The sequence below is a fragment of the Pongo abelii genome, chromosome 16 (genome assembly GCF_028885655.2).
Source record: "Pongo abelii isolate AG06213 chromosome 16, NHGRI_mPonAbe1-v2.0_pri, whole genome shotgun sequence".
NCBI classification, from domain to species: Eukaryota; Metazoa; Chordata; class Mammalia; order Primates; family Hominidae; genus Pongo; species Pongo abelii.
Genome location: NC_072001.2, coordinates 16,248,704 through 16,273,198, shown reverse-complemented (window position 1 = coordinate 16,273,198; position 24,495 = coordinate 16,248,704). Strand labels below are relative to the sequence as shown.

At 42.5% G+C, this 24,495-nt stretch overlaps 1 long non-coding RNA gene and 2 pseudogenes across 1 annotated transcript; 1 reads left to right on the top strand and 2 right to left on the bottom strand.

Annotated features, from left to right (window-relative positions):
* Nucleotides 1-818: 818 nt before the first annotated feature.
* LOC129050544 (alpha/beta hydrolase domain-containing protein 17A-like) lies at nucleotides 819-8,346 on the bottom strand (annotated as a pseudogene).
* Nucleotides 8,347-17,616: 9,270 nt separating this feature from the next.
* On the bottom strand, nucleotides 17,617-18,176 carry LOC129050267 (COX assembly mitochondrial protein 2 homolog; annotated as a pseudogene).
* Nucleotides 18,177-19,334: 1,158 nt separating this feature from the next.
* On the top strand, nucleotides 19,335-24,353 carry LOC129050266 (uncharacterized). Its single transcript, XR_008513876.1, has 3 exons — nucleotides 19,335-19,440; nucleotides 20,260-20,361; nucleotides 24,237-24,353. It is a non-coding gene; the product is annotated as an uncharacterized LOC129050266 (long non-coding RNA).
* The last annotated feature ends 142 nt before the right edge of the window (nucleotides 24,354-24,495 follow it).

The following is a 24,495-nucleotide window of genomic DNA, read 5'->3' as shown; positions in this document are numbered from 1 at the left end:
AGTGGTGAGGGAAAGCTGAAAATCATATTTGCACTTTATTCAACAAATCTTATTGAGGTCTTATTATGAATCAGGGGCTCTCCTAGGTATGGGCATACAAAATTGATTAAGACCATGCTTGCTTGCAGAAAACAAACAAAAAAGCATCTTTATAATAAAAAGGAAAAAGAGGAATCCCCTTTGTAGGTTTCATAGTTTATAGTGATATTTCTGATGTCGTCTCAGAGAATTAGTCACAATTATGGGAACTCAGAAGGCATTCCGTTGAGATGAAATAGAGACTAAACTAGCAGAGATTACTTAGTGAAATAACAATTAGAATATAGTTGTAATTCATTTTAGAAGATATTATGGCTTACACATAGTAGATGTGATGGCTGAATAAGAGGATTGTTGAACGATGGCACCTTGGTAGCCATTACCCATTGCCACCATGATTTTGCATTAAAAAATCTGTGCAAAACGGCCGGGCACGTGGGCTCACGCCTGTAATTACCCAGCACTTTGGGAGGCCGAGGCAGGCGGATCACGAGGTTGGGAAATGGAGACCATCCTGGCTAACACGGTGCAACCCCGTAACTACTAAAAATACAAAACATTAGCCGGGCATGGTGGCACGCGCCTGTAGTCCCAGCTACTCGGGAGGCTGAGACAGGAGAATCGCTTGAACCTGGGAGACGGAGGCTGCAGTAAGCTGAGATCGCGCCACTGCACTCCAGCCTGGGCGACAGAGTGAGACTCCGTCTCAAAAAAAAAAAAAAAAAAAAACTTTGGGGTATATTAATAAACATTGTGTTTTTTAAAAAAAAATTAAATCTTTAATTTCCGTTTTCACGATTTTTCTTCTTACTTCCGAAAGGAAAGAAGTGCGTAGCTCTGTTGCCTGTACATCGTCCACGGCCCCTGGATCGGGGCGGGGTCCCCGGGGCCCCCCGGGGGTCCACATGCAGCCCCTGGGAGGCCGGTGCGGGGTGAGGTCCGGGGGCCGCTTCATTGCTGAGGTCCGGCCGGTTGGGGCCCCGGCGGCCGCTAGGCGCTCTGCTTGGCAGCTCCTGGGAGATGAAGCGGCGCAGGCGCTCCGGGTACTGGCTGTAGAGCTGGATGTCTTTGTGCCTGGCGCTCTCCACCCACAGCGGCTCCACCGCCTTGGCGCAGCGCTGGTAGAGCGCCAGCCCGTGCGAGAAGTCGATCACCTCGTCTTTCGTGCCGTGGATGATGAGCACGGGCGACGTGATCTCGGACACCTTCTGGATTCTGCGGAAGGGGCGTGGGGCGGGTGAGACCTCGCCCGGCCCGGGCGCCGCCCCCGTCCCCGACCCCATCCACGTCACCGCCCCTGTCCCCGCCCCAGCCTGCTCACTTGGGGAAGGCGTCGAAGCAGTAGGTCTTCTTGGTGTCAGGAAGGCGACGCTCAGGTCCAAGGTGAGCGGCGAGTGCAGCACCACCGCGGGGGACTCGTAGCGCGAGGCCAGGTCCACCGTGGGCTCTGTGCCGATGCTCTGCCGGTACAGGATGATGCTGTCCGGGCTGATGCGGTACCTGGCGGCACCGGAGCAGGGTCAGCCGCGGCCTCCGACTCGCGCGCACCCCTCCCGCCAGCGGGCGTCCCCGGGCCCAGCTCCGGATGCGACTCTCCAGTCTCCCTGCTCAGCCAAGTCAGTGGGTCAGTCCCAGGCTCCACACCAGTCCAAAGGGCCACCCCCAGTCCCCCAACACCGCAGCGGTGGGCGGAGCCGGCGGCCTGGTCCTGTTCCCTGGCGCTATGGTTCACTGGCGTTTCCTAGCCAGGATCTGCTGGATGCTGGCTAGGGAGTCCCCCTCGGGCTAGGGTAGGGGAAGCCCTGGCGCCTCTCCTTCTCCTGGTCACTCCTGGGCGCACACTGGGAACTGTGTGCTCCCCCACATCCTGAATGCTTCACGCCTTCCTGCCCAGGTTAGAAAGCCGTTCCTGGTACACTGGCCGGGGCAGGGTACACTCTTCCTCCCTGCAGCCCTTGCCCACCCCCTTGGCCATGAGGAATTCAGGCAGCTGTGTCCCCAGATGTCTCCACCCAATTTTGGACTCTCGGAGTCCCATGCCCAATGAGGTGCCAGCCCAACCCAGGTCAGCATCGAGGGTGGCGGCTGCGGGGGCAGCACCTCCTCCCACCAGTGCCTTCTCTTGGGAGTGGACAAGTCCTCGGCCACCTCAGCACCACCAGCTCCCACCCAGGGCCACCCCCACCCCCAGGTCACTGGTGTGCGGCCCCTGGCCCAGCTGATCCAGCACCAGTCCCAAGGCCTCTTCGTGCCCAGTCCCAACCACGCGGGACCCACCTGCCACCCAGTCGATGCCGCGACCCCAAGAACTCTCCCACACGCTCCAGGCTCTGATCCTAGGCAGATGCCCTCCTGCGAGGCAGGAGCATGGGCAGGTGTGCGTCCCGTCTGCCTGGCATTCGGACTCCACCAGCAGGGCTGTCCCCCTCCTTGGCCTGGAATCCCAGCCTCCTGGCAGCACTCCACAGCTCACTGCTCACCCATGGCCCAAAGGATGCTGCCTGGCTTGTGCCTGTGGCCCCAGCTCTGCCTCAGCCTCCCTGGCCTGCTCCCTGGCAGCCAAGGCCAGTAGTGTGCTGAGCCAGCCCAGCCCTGTCACCTGCTCCAGGCAGGAGCCCCAGCTGCCACCTGGTTGTCACCACTCAGACAATCAAACAAGACACATCCTCAGTGGAGGCCCTGAGTGCGATCTGGCCTCCCCATCACGGCTCTGGGCCGAGGTTCCTGCAGGACAAAGCGGCAGCAGGACAGAAGGCCGAGCAGACAGAGCTCAGAGCTGGCCATGGTGGATGTGACTCTGCCGGTGCCCCGGGAAGTAGAGACAGAAGGGGGCCGAGGAAGCTGCATGAAGTGGTGCTTGGTTTCAGCGCCCCACACTGCCGGGAGCCCCCCAGAGCCAGGGTGGTGCAGGGGACCCAGCTCCCAGGCCCACAGCAGGGACTGCCTGGGATATCGCCAAGGCAATGAGGACCCTACCTCCCCAGCGTCTCTGACTTCTCAGAGCTGCGCCTGGCCCCTGCAGGAGCGGGTCAGACCACTGGGCTGGGCAGGGCAGGGCAGGGCCAGGACGAGACAGCCCCAGTGGGTGGCGAGCAAGAAAGGCCTCCAGAGGCCCACGCGGGTCTTCCGGTCCAGAGCAGCACTGGCCCGGGCGGTGCTCAAACACGAGAGAAGGGCCCAAGCAAGCGCAGGGCTGGGGACCTGGATGATTAGGAGGGCTGGATCTGGAATCGAGGCTGGCCCAGACCTCGGGTGTGTGCTGGGGGTCTGCACCTGAACCTGCAGGCCCTGCCCCGGGATGGCCGATCTCCACAGCCACAGGGCCTCATGGGCCAGGCCTCGGGACCTCGATGCAGCAGGCTCGCCTCACCTGGCCCCAAGTGCTGCCTCGGCCCGTGGGCTCCCAGCCACACGTGCACAGACCCCCCGACACCACCCACCCCCTCCCGCCGCGTGGTGTCCACGCCCCTGTGACAAGCTCAGCCCCTTCCTGTCCTCAGGCCAGGGGATCCCAGGGAGCCTGGCTCCACAGGCCAGGGTGTGGGGGGACCTCCTGGCCACACCTTAGCCGTGTGGAGGCTGCACCCGCACGCCTGAGCTCACCTGTCCGGCTCTCTGGCCGCATGCGTCCACTGTGGCTCCGCTCCTGCAGGGCCGCCCACCTTCCTCCCGGGGAAGCCCGACCCTCCCCTCGGCCGCCGACCTGGTCCCCTCTCGGGTGTGCCCAGGCTGAGCTCCCCCCAGGGCCGCCCTCACCTGGTGCGCAGGGCCTGCCAGGCGGCGTCCATGTCGGCGTAGAGGTTGGTCTCGGAGGGCCTGCCGGAACTGGCACCGTAGCCGGAGTAGTCGTAGGAGAAGATGTTGCAGTGGAGGCGGGAACCCAGGCCGATGTAGAAGCTGCCCATCTGGCCCAGGTCCACGGCGTTGCCTTTCTTGTTCGTGCACCTCTGGTCAGACACAGTTCAGCTGATCTAGGCTGGGCTTGGCTGGCATTGGCTTGAAGCTGCAGCTGGTGTCCAGATCTGTTCCATGTATTTGTTATCCTCCTCAGCCCTCCTGGGTACTTGAAGCATGTTATTGTTATGGCAAAAGTCAGGAGTGCAACCTGCCTGTGCAAAAACATGCCAGGCTTCTGTTGCCTTAAATCCTCTAAGATACCCCTTTGGCTTAAGCAAAGTCACACAGCAAGGATCAAAGTCAAGGAGTGGGGAATTACATCTGTCCCTTAGAGATGGAGATAGGGGAGAGTGAACAAATGCAGTGTCCTGAAAGATTGTAACATAATGAATTCAGTATTGTTTTTGTTTGTTTGAATGAAGCTTTGCATGGACACAGTACAGTAGAAAAGTACTATTTGAACTCTTTCTCCACATTCATAAAATTGCTACATAGTTTCTACCATGATTATATTTTTATGATCCATTTTTGTGTACAGATCTGAAAACTTTATACTAGAATTTATTAGCTGAGGAAAGGAACATCCACTGACATCATCATATACAAACATTTCTCAATATTTTAATGCTTGTGGTATTGTTAATGTTTCTGTGGAAAATACTTAAAATCATAGAAGTGATTTCTAAGTCAGTTATTGATTTATTCTAATGAATTATAAAAATCAGACTAAATTACTAATAGAGAAATTCCATTTGAAATACTAGTCTGAGCTACAAATGAGATGGATTTTTGTGCTCATCATTTGTACTGTAGTTATGTTTGTTGAGATTGGGTTATTAAAACATAATTATAACTATCAGCAGAAAAGCCTGTTGTGCTATAATTAAATCATCTAAACAATCATTTTTGTGGTCTTAATATCCTGGATTTCTCAATTCATTGTAGTAGATAAGATTTCTCTTTAAATACTACTTATTATCAGCAGCTTGCTTTTCTGTGAATGCTAGAAAATTTAGAATTCTGCATTAACATTTAATAAAATATATGCTATCCTAATATTGATGCATTATATTTATCTATACAACATGCAACAAGAGAGAAATATTGGATGAATTAGAATATTTGCAGCCCATGGCAATTATCTGTAGCAACATTTTTTTTTGTCTTCAGAAAAATATAGATTTTTTGGAAATGGATTTGTTCTAGTTTCAATCTAGGAAGAACTACTTATGGAAGTTTTGTGTACAGGATACTGATGTTTTCAAATATACTGCATTATTATTTTAGTTTAGTTTCTTTTACCACATACTTACAAATTGTTCAAGTGAACAGGCTATTAAAACTAATGGTATAGATGAATGGTATAAAAAGGCATTGTAAACATCCCAGTTTTCCCAAGCCATGAATTTTAACACTGGATTAAGGAGATGAAAATGGAGCCACTGGGAATGTGGATTCTTTGCTAATAATTATTTTTCTTCCTTTAAAAAGATTCTTCAAAAGGCAAGAATATGGAAGTATTTCAGGAGATATTCTTGAGGTATCTAAAATACATACTCTTCCTATCAAAATCAATAAATAGATTGATGTAAGATAAAGTCAGGGCAACTGATTTTGCATGTGAGTGTACACACAGACACATATCCATGTATTCTCCATCTGTTCTCAGTTACTGAATTATTAGACTCGACTGAGTGATCACTTGACTGTGTTTAACCTGAGAAACAGACTCTTAACAAGAAGAACAATATTTTGAAAACTAGATTGTTCCTACTACTTCTCAGCATGCATCAGCCACTCTTTTTCCCCATCCCATCTCCTGCCAAACTGGTCTCTAAATATCTGTTCCACTTGGAGACACTATTGGATGTTGTTGTAAATGACTTAAATGAATATTCACTCTACCTGCTTTCATATTAATTCAATTTTCATAGGATGGTCTCTACGGGATCAAGCAAAAGGACTTAGTGGAATATCTCTATATGACTCCAGAAAGTAAAGAATGTGGTGAGTTTAACAGAGTGCCCCTTCCTTTACTAAATGTGAATGATGTTTCAGCATGAAGCCAGAGTGAAAAGTCCTAACATATGTTTGTCTGGACAGCCAACAATTGGTCACATTGCACATTTCATGTTACAAAGGAGCTTCATGGTAGTATAAATGAGGGTCAGGAAAAGACACTTAACTGTGGTCAGGGCTTTAAAATGGAGCCAGAGCAAGAATTCTGGAAGTTGACAATATCAGGAAGGAAACCTCTGTAAGCAGGCACGCAGGGGACTCCAGAAATCTCTTCTTTGCCCCTACAACTCTGGACTTTCAGAAATACACACCCCGTTCTCCTGTATTAATACACAATTCATGTTCACAACATCAAAAATCAATTTTAAAATAGTAAACCTAAGGTAGATGGAAAGACATTATAGCCTCAGCATGCCTGAGATGTGAGGAGCAAATCAGAAAGATGTAAGTGTGAAGAGAAAGGGACATCGTGCTAATCAATCATTTAAAATTTTTACTCCAGAGAAATGGCAATATTTCACAGATTGTTTCTCATCACCAATCTCACAAGTATAAGTATTTTTTGAAAATTTTCCTCTCAATTCTTTTCACTGACAGTGAAGTCCAGAATAGGTTGATTTAGATCTAGCTCTTTTCAGCCTCAATACTCCATAATCACCTTGGCTTTTTTGATTATGACTGGACGGCATGTACTATTATTTTAATATTAAACATTTAGTAAATAATTTTAAATGTTATCCTTAAATAACTATGGGCTTTATTCATTTACTGTACATATTTCTAAAACATTCATAAGAACTTAAGGATTTTAATTCAAATGGTCCCTAAAGTAGAAAATGCACTCACAGATTATGCATATGTTTTTAAGAAAAAGAAACGTGCCATTTGTTATTAAATTGAGTAGACTTTGTATCCTTTAGAATTTGGGCAGAGTTTTCTTGCTATATTGTAGAGAACCTATCAACCATATTTTAATTTTCTTCTTTTTCAGGTTTTCAAAATTAACATTGGCATTGGTCCACTAATTCATTGTTTTCTATTTTTGGATGAGTGTGCATAGATCACCTCCATCTTAATTTTCAACATAAACTTTTAGCAGAATCTTTCATGTTTCATTGCCATGTAAGCAGATGTGATTTTTATTCTTTTTCATTTTCGTTGAACAGTTACTTCATTTGAAATTTTTGACTTGATTTAATTTAACTTTATTTTTTGGTGGTAGATACATCTGTTGCCACCTGTGTCTGGTTGGCATTTTAATGTGTTGCCTCGAAGCTGTAACCACAATAGTGGCACATTTTCCTGCTGTTCTTTATTCTTTGTTTCATGTGTATCTATTTTCAATAAATTGCATTGGTATGTTGTCATAGATTTTCTTTTTGTCTGTCAGATTTTCTGTTGTAATTATTTTAATTTATGCCTTTGGAAATATTTCATGGTTGTTACTTAAAACAGCAGAGCTCTTTGAGAAAGTTTTCATGGTTTCCCAAATGTACATTCATATAGATTATTTAGTAGTTATTACATAATGATCTTTGGAGCAATAAATGCTGTTATATAAGAACAATTCCCAAATGTAATTTGAAAGTTATAAGCTAGCCTTTGATGGCCTAGAATTAATGTACCTTTATAATTCTAATCCGCATGTGAATTTAAGAAGACCATGGATTGAGGATTGGGTGCATAATTCTCAGGGCCCAGTACAAAGTGAAAATGTAGAGCCCTTTGATAAAAAATTACAAAGAATTTCCAGATGACCATAATAGGTCATGCACGAGGCCTTTCTAAATGCGTAGAGTGACCATGAAGCCGTGGGCATTGTTTTGTTTTGTTTAATCTTACTGTTTGGTTGTAAAGCAGATCTTTAAATCAAGAGAAAAAAGAACACCAAAGAACATCTCTATCAAAATGTTTTAAACATTATAGAAGATTAGATCCATATAAATGAAAGGGATAAAGAAAAAGCACATATCCAACCTCAAATATAAAGCCTGGAATTCTTATATGAACTCCATTATAGCACTTGAAATTTCAGCTCTATTTTCATTTTTGAACAACTCTAGATATATCTATATATTTTAGTCTAAAATTTAATTTTTATAAATTCTAAGTACTTCCCCAAATTCTACCTTAGATAAACAATTCAGAGATAACTCTGTTTCCTATTCTATTAGGTGGAACCTATGAAATTGTCAGTATTCAGCCTTTTCTGTCCTACAAAATAATGACAGTTTTGTGTTTCCACCTAACACATGGCAGCCCAATAAATATGTGAAGGTCAGGACCATAGAGCTATCACACTAAACAATACTAAATGCATACACATACCCTTTCCAAAACCCGGCAGATCTTCTTTTCCCCAAACGAATCATTCTTTGACTCTTCACCCATTATTCATGTGAGAAATTTTCCAGGCACTTCAGCATGTCAGCTGAGTGACTGTAACAATTAGATTTATTCATTCTCCTCTCACAATTTGACATTCTTTATTGAAACGCATGATCTAAATGTTGACTAATAGTCTGCATAGTGAAACATGTTTACTAGTTCCCATGACCTAAAACAATGTAAACCATGATTCAGAAATTTCTTTTCTTAAAAACTTCTAAACAATATGTCTGCTGGGATAAACTGGTGCAATTTCTATGTGAAACCTAAAGAATTTCAATGACACATTTTCATCCTTGTTGCCATCAAATAATCACTTTAATAGTGCCCCATCTTCCATACTCCTTCATATGATTTTCTATATTATTATTTTCCATCATTCATTCTGTTAAAACTACAATAGTTTCTGCAGAGAAATGACAGATTTTTCCGCTTCAGAGGCATTTCTGCATTGAGCTCTCATAAACCTCTCTAACATGGTGGGCAATAGACTCAGTAACATTTGTGTATGAATTCGGTTGTGAACTACAAAAGGCTCATGTATAACGTCAAAAAGCAACTCGGTAAAAACAATTCTATTGAAGATAGTATGAACTAAATATATAATTTTAGGATGGCTTCAACTGAGACAAAAATACCTTCGATACAGTGTGGAGCAATGAATTTCTAACATTTTTATCTGCTTAACATTTTTCATCAGCACAATTTATACAGAAGCCCAACAGGAGACATTCTGGTTCACATGGAATTCCTCTGCCCGCTTGAGCCCTGTAGAAATCCCACTGTGTTGGTAAACAGCAACAGCAACCAGAAGATACTAAGCTTGAATTCTCAGTGGCTCAACCAAACCAAAATTTGTTGGTTGCTCCCATAAAGTTCAATGTCAGTCAGAATAAACTCCTCTAGCCTTAACCTATGACACACATTGCACGTAACCTTCAAAGTACTGGCAGTGGAAAAGGAGAGAACTTGGAATGAGGCAGGGGCTTTTTATTGCCTTAGCCCCAGAGTGATTCATGGCACTTCCCCTCAGAGTCTCTTAGATCTTTCCACGTGATCCCAACATAACTGGAAGTCTCTGAAATATCTGGGAGTGCATGAATATTTGCTGAGTATTCATTACATGTCTGTTTACAGACTCCATTTTGCTTTCTAAGATGCTCCCTAACTCTTCTCAGAAGCTTTACATAACATGCTATAAAACACGGATCTAATCAAAATATCACCCTATACCCTATAAATATGTACAATGATGTGTCAATTTAAAAATTAAAGCAAAAAATCCACTGATCTAAAGGGATGATTTCCTCATGCTTTAGGTAATTCTTCATGGAATATTAGTCTGCAATACCAAACTTTTATTAAGAATTTGGCTGCAAAGAATCCAATAATGTATTTTCAGAAAGAGACTGGAATGCCACAATCTTGTGCATCAACAAAACAAGGTGTCCCTTTTTGACATTTGGGTCTCTGCATGACTTCTGACAGAAAGGACAGGCTCAGAGGACATATGGGCATGTCCAACATTTCATTTCTAAAAGACTTCTGGATCTGCTCTAAAGAGGGCATGAGTCTAGGAAATTTCTGACCTCCAGAGCACAGACAGTGCTTCTTCAGAGAAATTATAGATTTTCCCACTTCAGAGGCATTTCTGCATTGAGCTCTCATAAACCTCTCTAACATGGTGGGCAAGTTCATATTTCAGTCTTTCACATTTAGCTCTGAGTTTAGTACTTGCTGGATTTTAAATTAGGTTTCTTTGACATGAAATGAAATCTTCAGCTGCCCGTTAGTTCCAAAGCAGGCCCTCAAACTCAACACATTAAAAAATTAGTCTTTTCCTCAGAATCTTGTTCTTCTTTCAGACTTTCCAGTTTTCATTACAGATACCACCTGTCAGACAGTCATTTGGGCTTAACATTTTAAAGTCTGTTCTGGGTCTTCCACATTCATTATTATCTACGGTCAATCACATTCCAAGGATTGTTGCCTCCAATGCAGGCCTTTTTCTCAATTTTATTTTCTCCTGTCAGAGTCATGCACAGATTAGCTCTCAAGTGAGCTTTATAATGGCCTCCTAGCATCTAAACTCTCCTTTTTTCCAATTGATAGTTCTGCCAGAGTTGGCTTCTTAAAGCAGAGGTTAGACTGCATTTCTCTAAGTAAATTCCAATGACACCAGAACAGTGATTCTTAATAAGTATTACAAGTAGGGAAATATGGATGGGAGAGTTTGCTTAGTAAATAAGTTCATAAAATCTAGGTTAAATAAAGTTAAATGGGGTTTACTTTTTGCTGTTGCTTGTTAATGTGCATTTGAAATTTCTAAAGTGGCATTACATATCCATAATTTCCCTTATCTATTTGACAAAGGAATCTGGTTTGTTTAGAAGCATTTTTTCAGAACTTCTATAGGTCAACCTTTCAGAAATTCCTCATTATCAACAGTCAAACCCAGATGTATTTTCTTTGGCTCTCACAACAGGCTTAGAGGAATTTCTAGTCTGTTCTCCTGATGTTTCATCATGTGCATCTTTTGCTTAGGCCTGTTAAACCTACTCAATGTGTGTATCTTCTACTCCATGTCTTTATTTCTACTGTTGTCTTAACAGGAAATCTTTGCAACCCAATTCATAGTTTTTGTTCTTTGGAAAAATCCAAATCATGATCATGAATACATATTTTTTCTCTATTGAGATTTTCCTGTTTTTATGTATCACAGCCAGAAGTAATCACTGCATAGAGTATTTCTGTAGAAAGATAGTAGAGTTCTATTTTAACACAATATTTACTATACACCAAGCAAAGGTCTAGGTATTTGTACTTACTATTTTATATATTCATCCCATCAACGCAATGAAGAAATATTAATAAATCCATTATATATGCTAAAAGGTACCTACACATATATGCCACATGTGCAGGTTTTCTCAGGTATTATTAGCTAGGGAAGCTGTGTTGTAACAATCTTCAAAAACTTCTTTCTATTGTTTACATGCTATTCCACATCATTTTGTTTTCATTTCTTTTGTAGTATCTAATGTATTCTACTAAAAAAAAAAGTAGGGTAGTTGGAAAACTCTTGTGAAAAAAATATATATTACATTTATACTATTCTTCATGATTCTCAAAATTTTCATCATTATTAATGTTTTGTATATATATAGTGTGTGTGTGTATGCGTGTTAGATATATAATTTAAAAGAAAACAATAAGTTGGTGCCTTATGGCAGATTGTTCCTTAAGTCCTGCATTTAAAACATAGACACTGAGTGAATCAGCATATTTGATCATCTTTTAACTACAATAGATAATTATACATTAAAAATACATTAACCATCCAAATACATCATTTTTCTTATTTATTTATTTATTTATTTTTATTATTTATTTTTTTTTTTTTTGAGACGGAGTCTCGCTCTGTCGCCCAGGCTGGAGTGCAGTGGTGGGATCTCAGCTCACTGCAAGCTCCACCTCCCAGGTTCCCGCCATTCTCATGCTTCAGCCTCCCGAGTAGCTGGGACTACAAGCGCCCGCCACCACACCCAGCTAATTTTTTTGTATTTTTAGTAGAGAAGGGGTTTCACCATGTTAGCCAGGATGGGCTCAATCTCCTGACCTCGTTATCCGCCTGCCTTGGCCTCCCAAAGTGCTGGGATTACAGGCCTGAGCCTCGGCGCCCGGCCCAAATGCATCTTTAGGAAAATTATATTTAAGCTCTTCATGGAGACATTAAAAAACCAAGCTGCATTAATGATAAATAATTATATCACTCATTAGTAAGGAGTAAATAGCTGTTTTCTATTTGAGAAGTGTTAATTGGATTGTCCATCTGTATGCAGGAACATCTGTTTTCTGACATGCTTTAATCACCATTTGTTTTGTACTTGTACCATAATTACACTTGTTTGTAATATTGAACTCGAGACAATGATTAAAATCAACTTATGAATACGATTCTTTTATGCTTTTGTATTTCATTAGAAAATGTGTAATTCTAGTATGACATTTATAAGTATATATAAAAGAAAGTATTTGATTAACAAAATGCCGCAACAGATTATGTCAGTAAAATGAGTGTTGTATTACGCAGTCTATGTTATTATTTTGGCATTTTTAAGGAAAGTTTATTGCTTCGTGGAATCTTTTTTTTTTAACTGACCATCTATGAATTTTCTGTATTCTTTATTTCAGTGTGATCACATGGTCATAGAAGAGACATTTTTAGATCATCAGAAGTTGACAGTTTTCAATGTAGTGTATGTGCTTTGTATAAGATGGAATTAAGTTTGGTGTACGGGTGATAGATGAATTTTTACTGAATGATGGATAACTGCTGTTCTATTAATGACATTTCATCAATCAACTCTTTTGGATATGGTTTATCACAAAATGTTGCTGACTTAATTTTCGTGGATTAACTGAGGTGAAAGTGATACCTGGTAGAAGTTTCATTAATACAAATTTTCCTCTCTTAGGAGTAGGATGGATTATATTATTTGTCGAAATGCCTTTCCATGTAAGTTGTTAACTGTCAGTTTTCTTGTCCTGTGAATCATATCTTTTCTGTATTTGCTGAAATAGAGACTTAACATTGTTAAATGATTTTTCCATGTCATGGAAAATGTATGCCTCTAAATCTGCATTCCTTCCTACAAATCACGAGTTCAAAATGACTTTTTTTAAGAAAAAAATGATGGATTTCCGGTATTTTGTGGCAGGATAAACTCCCTGTAGCCTATCTTACATGTTGATTACAACTACAACTATGAAAAGTACAATAAGCAACTAACTGAGGAAACTGAAAAGTAAATAAAAGTAGAATTATGAGTGATAAGCAAAATCTGGAGAAGCACCCTGCAGTAGTGTGAGCTTCCATTGTTGTATTTCTTTCAATCAAAACCAAAACAAACAAACAAAACAAACAAAAACCAGAAAAGAACACCACCACCAAGAAAACACTCAAGGAAAATAGATATTGTGATAGAAACAGCAGAAATGTCGAAAAACAGAACCAGAAGGTTAGAATTATTAGAGAAAATAATATGAAAAGAGTAATTTTAAAGTATCTAAACAAAATTTTAAAAAGGAATTTAAAAAAATAAGCAAGGAGAAGACAGAATAAAAGTAGGTTGATAATTCATTTGTTAGCATTTGTCTGTTTGGTATTTGTTGACCATTTTATTTAAAAAAAATTGGCTCTTTGATTTTGGTGTATTTCTTGTATATGTATCATAAAATTTAGTATTTTTTATTATTATTAAATACTTTATATTGTTAAATGATAATTTATCTTTATTGATAAGAAAGATGTAGTTTTCTGGTTGTTATTTTTGTAATTTTACCTGCATTTATATTTTTCCCCATTTATTTAGATAATACCTAATGGTTCCCCACAATGAGTGGCAATTAAATTAGACTCTATGCTGTTTTCACTTTCTCAGCTTCTCCTGAACTATTTGATTTTTGTGGCAGGATATTTCTTAATATTTGCCTTTGTGTCACTTAATATTTTCATACATTAAACAATGGGCAAATTTTGAGATTTAAAATGAACCCATTGTTCTCAACTATTATAGATGAGGCAATCAGGGAGCTATTTCCTACTTTCCTCTTTCTTTTACTCTCTCCTCCTAGTTGTTACAGTTCAATCATTTGTACATTATCAGAATCATCAGTAAAATATCTTTTTACATTTTCTACACCATGTATCCCTTAAATCTATATACGACGCAGTGAATGCTTACCTCTTGCCTTACTGGTAGTATTTTACCTACTCAGAACTAGGTTGATTGAACTTTGTCCTGTGGTAAATCTCTTAATAAGAACTTTCTGTAAACAGTGTTCCCTGCAGTTATGGGTGCTTATAACTGTACACTTTATAGCTGATAGATATCTTGCAAGGATAAGGATAACCATTGGCTTCTCCCTTCTCTTCTTTCTCAATATTTCCCCCCATTTTCTGGTGTTAACTTTTGCTGTGGAAAACTCTGATGCCAAAATGATTTTCTTTTTCTCTAAGTTGACTATTTTTGCTTAAGCCCCCAAATAATGCTTTCTTAATCTTTAAAGTCCTAGTCCCATACAGGGATATATCTTGGAGTTGAACATTCTAAAAACATATATAAGCATATACTACACGGTAATGTAAATGTATGTGCTTATGATGATCTATCTTGGCTTAATATAGGCAATAACTTTTTTCTAATTCTATCCTATGTTTCACAGTTTTTGGATTTTTGGACAGGGGAGGGGACTCATTACATATTTTTTTCTCACTTACACCCTTTACAAACCTTACATTATTTGGGGTTCAGTCTCCCTCGTTCTCTTTACAATTTAGTTTTCTGTTTTTCGACAATGATTTTGTTTTTAAATCCTATTTCTTTCATGGATTCTGCCAGTTTCTATTGCACTTTCTGGCTATCTCTTCCCCATGCTCTTGCGTTTCACTTCATGGTCTCTTTATGTTTTATTACACCCTTACAATTTATGTTGGAATGTATAAATGTTCATATTTTTCATCTGTTTTGTAGCAACACGTTTCTAGTGATTACAAGAGTTGATATATTACACCCTTACAATTTATGTTGGAATGTATAAATGTTCATTCCTTTTTTCATCTGTTTTGTAGCAACACGTTTCTAGTGATTACAAGAGTTGATATATTCCTTTTTATCTTTATTCTTATTTTTATGTGAATGCCGAGAAAATTCCTTTAGTATTTCTCATATGTGAAAGTTGAATCTATAGGACAAAGGAAAGGGGTTGTAGAATGTGCCCCAGCCTGCTAGCTCAAGGGCCCTCTCACCATTTGCTACAGTGACAGACTGCTGCCTCATTTTGGGGACATTATGGAGCCACTGCTCCTTCTTCGTAAGAGCACAAATGATTACCAGGTAGTCGTTACTGTCTTCTTTCCTCGATACTCATACATAACTTATAGCACATATGGAAGCAACCTTCTAAATACCCATGTTTTACCTTTAACATGTTCTTTGTGTGTAGCTGCCCATTTGTTTTGTGCTAACTGACTGCCCCTATTACCTTCAGTTGTAACAACCCACTTAAGGTAGAAATGAAGGACACTCATCTCCATGTGTTTTCAGAATTTAAATGAAAAAATAGAAAGGGGCTGATGTCACTTCCCAGTTTAACGTAGGGGTTTTATTTATTTATGTACACTCAATCAAACTATGACTATTACAAATGGTTTTACCACTACAATAAAGATAGTTAATTCATAACTCAATAAAAATGAAGAGTGAAAGATTAAAAACGGAAAGCAACAATTCTAAACTATAAAATCTACTTCAAAAAGCTACATACAGCAAAGCTCAATAAATAAATTGTGAGAAAAGAAAATAATATGGGATAAGTTTTATGGTTTAGGAGATACCTTCCTATAAGCCAAAAACCTAAAAAAAAAAAAAAATGCTAAAGGTATAGCTTGCTATAGTACGTGGTAGGAGAAATTAACATGGATAAAATCAATAACACTCACATTATGTGATAGTCTATAGCCAAAGAATAATAGAAAGCAAGTGAAATGCTTAGCATAGCCATTTAGTCTACTAAATTAGGTTTGTGAAAATGGGAATGCCAAATGCCTTAAGGCTTACTGCAGGTGCAAAAGCAAAACATCAGAGGTCAACCTAAGAGTATTTTTAATATAAAATTAATGTACCTGCATTGTAAGCATTATTTTTTTTGTATGGTAGAAAGGAAAAAAATTCATGTATTATTCTACTATAAATGCGTATTCTTTGCTCTACTAAATTTGCATGTCATTGTCAGCCTTTCACTTTGTCTTCAGCTAACAGGAACCTCTTGGGTTCATCCTTTGGAGAACCTGATATCATGGAAAATGGACTGAACTAGGAGAACAGGCTTTGTTTAGACCACATGCTGAGGTCTAGTGGCTTCAATTAAAAATATATAAATGCAGCCGGGCACAGTGGCTCATGCCTGTAACTCCAGCACTTTGGGATTCTGAGGCGGGCAGATCATGAGGTCAGGAGTTCAAGACCAGCCTGACCAACATGATGAAACCCCATCTCTACTAAAAATACAAAAATTAGCTAGGCATGGTGGCACGTGCCTGTAATCCCAGCTACTCAGGAGGCTGATGCAGGAGAATCGCTTGAACCCTGGAGGCGGAAGCTGTAGGGAGCCAAGATCGTGCCATTGTACTCTAGCCTGGGACTACAGATCGAGACTCCGTCTCAAAAAAAAATTATGTGTATATATATATATATATATATATGCTTAATCTCTAAGCTTTGGAAGGAACAGCCTATCTACAGAAAAATTTAAAACTTGGTCATGGCAGGTACAGAGTTGGGCCCCATTAATTTTGTTGATGTTGGGGTCAGCAGATTCTGTAAATTTTCACTATACCTCTCATATGATCTGCCGCCATACCATTCATACTCTAAATTTATTTCTCCTCACAACAGTAAATTACTAAAACTGCCAAGCTTTTTTTTCACAAATTAACATCTTTAGCATGCTCTTCCTTCAGCCCGCAATGAAATCCTCTACTCCCCTCCCTCCTCCTCCCTCCCTTACTCCCGCTAATGACATTTGTGTTTTGGTTTCCACACCAAATGATCTACCTTCAGTAAGCATCCCACAACTCCACAGGGAACTTTAGTTTCTCTACCTTCTGTGCTGTCGAAGCACTTGGCTCAGAATGAGAGATCTGTCTGCATTTCAGATCTACAAATTACTCATTGCGTTACCTTGGACATATCCCTAATATTTTTGAGCCTCAGTTTCTCATCTTTAAAATTAGAATAAAGATACCAAACTCCTGGGGTTTTGTGAGAGTAAAATGAGACGATGTGTATAAGAGACTCAGTGCAGTGTCAGTATCTATCTACCATGTGCTATGCACTCTGCGTTTTCTTTTTCTTTTTTTTTTTTTTTATTTTTGAGACGGAGTCTTGCTTTCTCACCCAGGCTGGAGTGCAGAGGGCAGTGGCATGATCTCGGCTCACTGCAACCTCTGCCTCCTGGGTTCAAGAGATTCTCCTGCCTCAGCCTGCGAGTAGCTGGGATTACAGGCCCACACAACCATGCCTGGCTAATTTTTGTATTTTTAGTAAACACAGCGTTTCGCCATATTGGTCAGGCTGGTCTTGAACTCCTGACCTCAGGTGATCCACTCACCTCGGCCTCCGAAAGTGCTAGGATTACAGGCGTGAGCCACTGTGCCCGGGCCAACCCATAGTCTTTTGGTCTTCTCTCAGCATCCAGTGAAAATGCACTTTATTTTTCAGATTCCTCTGGAGAATTAAAAAGTCTCTTTTACGGCTGGACACGGCGACTCACACCTGTAATCCCAGCACTTTGGGAGGCTAAGGCAGGCAGATCACAAGGTCAAGAGATCGAGACCATCCTGGCCAGGGCCAACATGGTGAAACCCTGTCTCTACTAAAAATACAAAAATTAGTAGGGTGTAGTGACACACGCCTGTTGTCCCAGCTACGTGGGAGGCTGAGGCAGGAGAATTGCTTGAACCCAGGAGACGGAGGTTGCAGTGAGCCAAGATTGAGCCACTGCACTTGCCCTGGTGAAAGAGCAAGACTCTGTCTCAAAAAAAAAAAAAAAAAAAAAGTCTCTTTTGCATGGAATTGCCATACTCTCTGCTCTTGGTCTTCTTTTCCATGTACTCATTCTTCAAGCATTTATTTTCTCATTGCCTGATCAAGATCATTGCAATGACCAAAAAATTTTCAAATGCTATGATTTTTGTGATATTCTTTTAGCAAGTTAATCACGATGTTGCATTCTTGAGTGTGCGAGTGTGGAGGAAAGTCAGGATGCATCTTTAAGACAAGATGATGGGTCACGGCAGTGCCACACCACTCACGGCCACACGAGGAGAGCTGAAGGGGTAGTCACCAACGAAGATGCCTGACCCAGAAGCTGGCTGCCAGGGAGCCAAAGGCCAGGTCATTCCACAGGTGGCCAATGCCCGGGGGTGGCCCTCCACCGCCCAAACTTATTATCATTATTATTATTTTGAAACGGAATCTGGCTCTGTCTCCCAGGCTGGAGTGCAGTAGCACGATCTCGGCTCACTGCAACCTCCGCCTCCGGGGTTCAAGCGATTCTCCTGCCTCGGCCTCCCGAGTAGCTGGGACCACAGGCACGTGCCACCTTACCTGGCTAATTTTATTTTTTGAATAGACAGGGTCTTGTCATGTTGCCCAGGCTGGTCTTGAACTCCCGGGCTCAAGCGATCCTCCCACTTCAGCCTCCCAAAGTGCTAAGACTACAGGTGTGAGCCACCACACCTGGCCAAGTTCTACTTTTCTAATATTTAAAATATGAAATAGGCCGGGCACGGTGGCTCACACCTGTAATCCCAGAACTTTGGGAGGCTGAGGCGGGCAGATCACCAGAGGTCAGGAGTTCGTGACCAGCCTGGCCAACATGATGAAACTTCGTCACTACTGAAAATACAAAAATTAGCCGGGTGTGGTGGCAGATGCCTGTAATCCCAGCTACTCAGAAGGCTGAGGCACCTAAACCCGGGAGGTGGAGGTTGCAATGAGCAGATATCAGGCCACTGCACTCCAGTCTCGGCGAGGCAGTGAGACTCTGTCTCAAAAAAAAAAAAAAAATAGATGGTGTCAGTGATTTCTATTACACGAGGTCTGGAAACACTCTGCACCTGATTGCTCCACTTTTAGTGGTGCTAAGTTCAAATAATTCAGGTGGTGAGAAACTGACTCCCGTAGGAGCGCGGGTGTGCGTGCGTGCGGCGGAAATCCCGCCTTCCGGCGCCTGCCTTTGCCCCTGGCCGCAGCCGGTGAGCTCCAAGTAGGAAGATAAACCGGATTGCAGGAGCGGGAGAGTCCGGAGGAGCGGCGAAGGGCTCCCCTTCCCCATTGGCTGCGCCCACGGAGCCGCCTTGCGATTGGCCATAAGCGCGGGTAGCGGGGGTCGCGAGAGGCGTCAGGATCCCTGGCGCCCCTGAGCCAGCGGCTGCTGGGAGGCTGTGTCCGCAAGCCAGCGGGGCGAGGCGGCCGGGCCCTGCGCGTCAGGTCCTGGCCTGGGGCACCGGGGCTGCCAGCGTCGGAGGAGGTGTGGGCGCGGGGTTGGCGGGCGGGCGGGCGAACTAGGGGCCTGCGCGGACCGCCCGCGGGGCAGCCTCGGGTCTCTCTCCATCTCTAAGCGGTGGTGGCTGTGGGTTTTTCTGCAGGTGATCCTTTTTAGTAATTTGTTTCACGCAGGCGCCCTGCTGTGGGGTAAAGCGGCAGATTCATGCTGCTGTCGTTTGTCGTTCAAACAGTGGGCTTCCTGGCCAGGCGCCGTGGCTCAAGCCTGTAGTCCCAGCACTTTGGGAGGCCGAGGCGGGCGGATCACGAGGTTGGGAGATCCAGATCATCCTGGCTAACATGGTGAAACCCTATCTGTACTAAAAATAGAAAAAATTAGCTGGCGTGGTGGCGGGCGCCTGTAGTCCCAGCTACTCGGGAGGCTGAGGCAGGAGAATGGTGTGAACCCGGGAGGCGGAGTTTGCAGTGAGCTGAGATGGTGCCACTGCACTCAGGCCTGGGTTACAGAGGGAGACTCCATCTCAAAACAAAACAAAAAACGATGGGCTTCCTGTCATGTGTGTGTGTACCTTTTGGATTTGAGGGCAGGGGGATGACATTGTGATTTGGCCTCCTGAGAAACCAGGCACACCCTGCCTACCTTGGAAGGAGGCTTTCCCTTCCCCACTTCCCTCTCCCTCCATCTCTTCCCTCTTTCCCTCTCTCCCCTTCATTCCCCTCCCCGAGCTCTTCTTTCCCATCTTTCTGTTCTCTGTCTTTTTTTTTTTCTGCATTAAACCTTTCGGGAGTGTCTTTGTAAACTATTAAAAAGCGTCAGGTCTTCAACATGTATGTTTACTTGCAGGCCTGAGAACTGGGAGGAAGCTGGAGAAAAGAATACCCTCTGAATCTTTGTGTTTGGCTGCCCAGGCTCGCCTTGACACCGAATGGTTGAAAACATATACAGGTGGGGTTTGACATGTCTTTTTCTTGGTGTATTTCTGCTTCCATGTTTATATTTCTCATGTAAGTCTTTTTTTTAGGGTATGTAAGGGGAAGTCAGTTGTATCTTGCTATATTAGAGGAGCAGGTTTGTTTCCTATGACTTAAAATGTAACAGTCTTTATGGCTGTTTTTGTAGATTGTGCACGGCTGCCTTTTAATTAGTTTCTTGCAAGTGCACGAAACTTGAGATTTATTAATAGGCAAAATTTTTTTCCTATTTATTATTACTGGTTAAGAAATCTGCCACACTCCTAACCATATCATGGTGACTGTTGTTTGTTATTGATAGTTTTTGAGCTGTTTAGTTAACTGTGGAGGGGAAAATTGGAGAAGTTGCAGTAATTACGGCCGCTAGAAACTCACTCATTTTATGAGGTTTTGTGTTTGTGTTTCTGGAGAGACAAGAGTTAGTTCAGTTGAGCTGTTTGTTTTGTATTTGTAACCAATACAAGGTCTAAGGACAATTGTGTTGAAACTGAGGTCATGATGCTGGGATCTTAAGGGCTGAAGTTTCCAAATAAATGGTATATATAGAATTCTCTCTGACTTGAAATTTTCCCTTTCTGGACCTCTGGATGCTGAGGCTAAGAGTGTCCATATGACAGTGCCTTCCATGACAGGAGTCAGCAACCCTTTTTTCTTTTTTTTCACATATGCGTAATTCATTGTGTATATTTTAAAAAGTTTTAACCTCTTCTTCCTAGCCCTCCAGTATTTGTTAATAAATTAAAACATTTCCAAAAGTGTTTTTTGTGAAGCAATAATTCTAAAAGATGCTCTAAGAAAAGCTAAATACATGGAAAAATCCAAAGTATATGTTTTATTTATTACATTTGATGAATTTTCGGTTTGTTTTTTCCTCTCGAGAGGGAGTCTTGCTCTGTCGCTCAGGCTGGAGTGCAGTGGCCTGATCTTGGCTTACTGCAACCTCCGCCTCCTGGGTTCAAGCAGTTCTCTGTCTTAGCCTCCTGAATAGCTAGGATTACAGGTGCCCTCCACCACGCCCAGCTAATTTTTGTGTTTTTAGTAGAGACAGAGTTTCACCATATTGGCCAGGCTGGTCTTGAACTCCTGACCTCATGATCCGCCTGCCACGGCCTCCCAAAGTGTTGGGATTACAGGCGTGAGCCTCCGCACCCGGCCCACATTTGATGAATATTTTTGTTCTTTAAAATTGTGGTTAGAAAGCAGAGCATAATTGTTCTTTATGTAGATCACAACTGATTGGGGTTTTTAGGGAGATTTTTTGGCATTCAGTAAATGTTTTTATTTTCCATTATTAAGACTATGAATATTTTATTTTATTTTCTGAGACAGGGTCTTGCTCTGTTTCCCAGGCTGGAGTACAGTGGCATGATCTTGGCTCACTGCAGCCTCTGCCTCCCAGGTTCAAGCAGTTCTCCTGCCTCAGCCTCTCGAGCTGCTGGAATTACAGGTGGTTGCCACCACGCTGGGCCAATTTTTGTATTTTTAGTAGAGTTGGAGTTTCACCATGTCGGCCAAGCTGGTCTGAAACTCCTGACCTCAATTGATCCGCCCGCCTTGGCCTCCCAGCGTGCTGGGATTGTAGGTGTGAGCCACTGCACCTGGCGCATTTTCACTTTTCATTAGCTGCTTTTTCCCCCCATTTATTTCCTACCTTTCTGTGTATGATTTCTGAATTAAATGTATTTCATGTCTTAAACTTCTGAATTGTTTGTTCTCTCATTTTCCATGTTGTTAAGGAAAATAAGAGGCTAAGTGAGACGTATTAAATTTGCATGTAGTTTGTCAGATCAGGATAAATGCTAATCTGTTGCAGAACGGGACTCTGCTCTTGCTTCACCCAGGATGCGTTTCCTAGTTCCTTCCTAGAGTGGGGCCATACCCTACTCCAGCCCTCCAGACCCAGCTCGCTGCTCTGACATGATTCCACCAGACTGTATTCCAGCTGTCCTACCTAGACCTAGATATTTTCTTTGTTTTTTGTTTTGTTTTGTTTTGAGATGACGTTTCACTTGGTGGTCCAGGCTGGAGTGCAGTGGCGTGATCTCAGCTCACTGCAACCTCCGCCTTCCAGGTTTAAGCGATTCTCCTGCCTCAGGCTCCCAGGTAGCTGGGATTACAGGCGCGTGCCACCACACCTGGCTAATTTTTGCATTTTTAGTAGAGACGGGGTTTACCATGTTGGCCAGGCTCGTCTCGAAATCCTGACCTTGTGATCTGCTCACCCCAGCCTCCCGAAGTGCTGGGATTACAGGTGTGAGCCACCACACCCAGCCAACTTTTTTTTTTTTATTAAAAAACTTATATGAAATTTATTTTATTGTGGTATGTAGTTCAGTAAATTTTGACTTCTATAGATTCATGTAACCCCCATCATCATCAGGATGGAGAATTTTCATCACCCCAAAAGCTCCCTTGTGCTTCTCCTTTTTATCACATGTTCCCTGGCCTCGTACCCTGGCAACCACTGATCTGTTCTCCATCAGTATAGGGTATTCTTTTTGAGAATGTCATGTGAGTGGAACCATATTTTCAGTAATGTTTTGAAACCATCTTCATTTACTCCTAGTTAGATGTTTGAGATTTATACTTGTTCTGTGTATTAATAGTTCTTTTTATTGCTGAATGGTATTTCATTTGGAATACCATTTCATTTGGCTAACACATCTTCCATGGGAAGATGTGATTGGCTTGTTTGAATAACTCTGGGCCGGCAGGGATGAGCAGGCTGGGGTCGGGTCTCTGCGATAAGGAGAGTTGTTTGGCTTTGGGATCTTATCCGTGGGAGCAGAGCTCGGGGGAGACCTTGTGGTTAGGCCATTTGAGGCTTTCTTGATTTTACCGACGTCAAGGCAGCACATAATATTTAGCCTTAATTTCAGGCCACAAAAGACATTCTTCTATATCTACTTTCTGTGGCACTTTTGAAACGGTTTTGTCCTTAGTGTTTGGCGGTTGATTATGATGTGCCTCGTCATGGCTTCCTTTGGATTTATCATGTCTGGGCTTTGCACAGATTCTTCAATCTGCCTAGGTTTGTGTCATTCGCTGAACTTAGGAAGTTTTCAGCCATTAGTTCTTTAGATATTGTTTTCAGCATTGTACCTTTTGTCTCCTGTTATTAACCTGCGGTGTCTGTCCTAATTCTAGGTAGTTAGTTTCAGAATTGAATTGCACTGTGGGACACACAGCTGGGTGTTGCAGAGAACTGGAGAATTGCTTGGTGCAAAAGTCCATACATTTGGTGTCAGAAGTGTTGTAAACAGAGGAACTGTTTCCTTCGAGATTTTTAGATAGTCATTATTTGTAATCTGGATGGGACATTGTCTTTCACTGATTGAGATACATTTTTCTAATTATGTTGTTTAGACATTTAGTCACAGCCTTCTGTGATGGAAGGTGTTTACACTTCAAGGGTAAGGTTAGTTCTCTCTTCTCTTTGCTTACTATGTAAGGAGTTTTATGACAGTTGTTTTTGACTGAAACTTTACATTGTCAGTGGCCTAAAGTCATTTTTCTCAGCTTTTCCTTTGTGTCCCAGTGCTCTTGAATTATGCTATCAGTGACAGTGACAGTGCATAGCAGTGCTTCCCAGTTGGCAGTGGAGTAGGGCCTTGTAAAGAGTTAAAAGATTTTTGAATTGTACTCCTTTTCTACACCCTCCCTTTTCCCACGGATACACAAGCACTGGGACTCACTGGATAAAAGCAATTGGTGTGAAATTGAAGTAGGTAAATATCAAAGACTAAGTTTCTCAGTTGTGAAATCTACTAGGAAGTTAATGAAATATGATTTTGGAAGACAGGCTTTAAATAATTTGATATATTGGTTTCTTTTCTTTTTTTTTTTCAGATGGAGTCTTGCTCTTTTGCCCAGGCTGGAGTGCAGTGGTGCCATCTCGGCTCACTGCAAGCTCTGCCTCCCGGGTTCATGCCATTGTCCTGCCTCAGCCTCCCGAGTAGCTGGAACTATAGGTATCCACCATCATACCTGGCCAATTTTTTGTATTTTTAGTAGGGATGGGGTTTCACCGTGTTAGCCAAGATGGTGTCCATCTTCTGACCTTCTGATCCACCCGCCTCGGCCTCTTAGAGTGCTGGGATTACAGGCA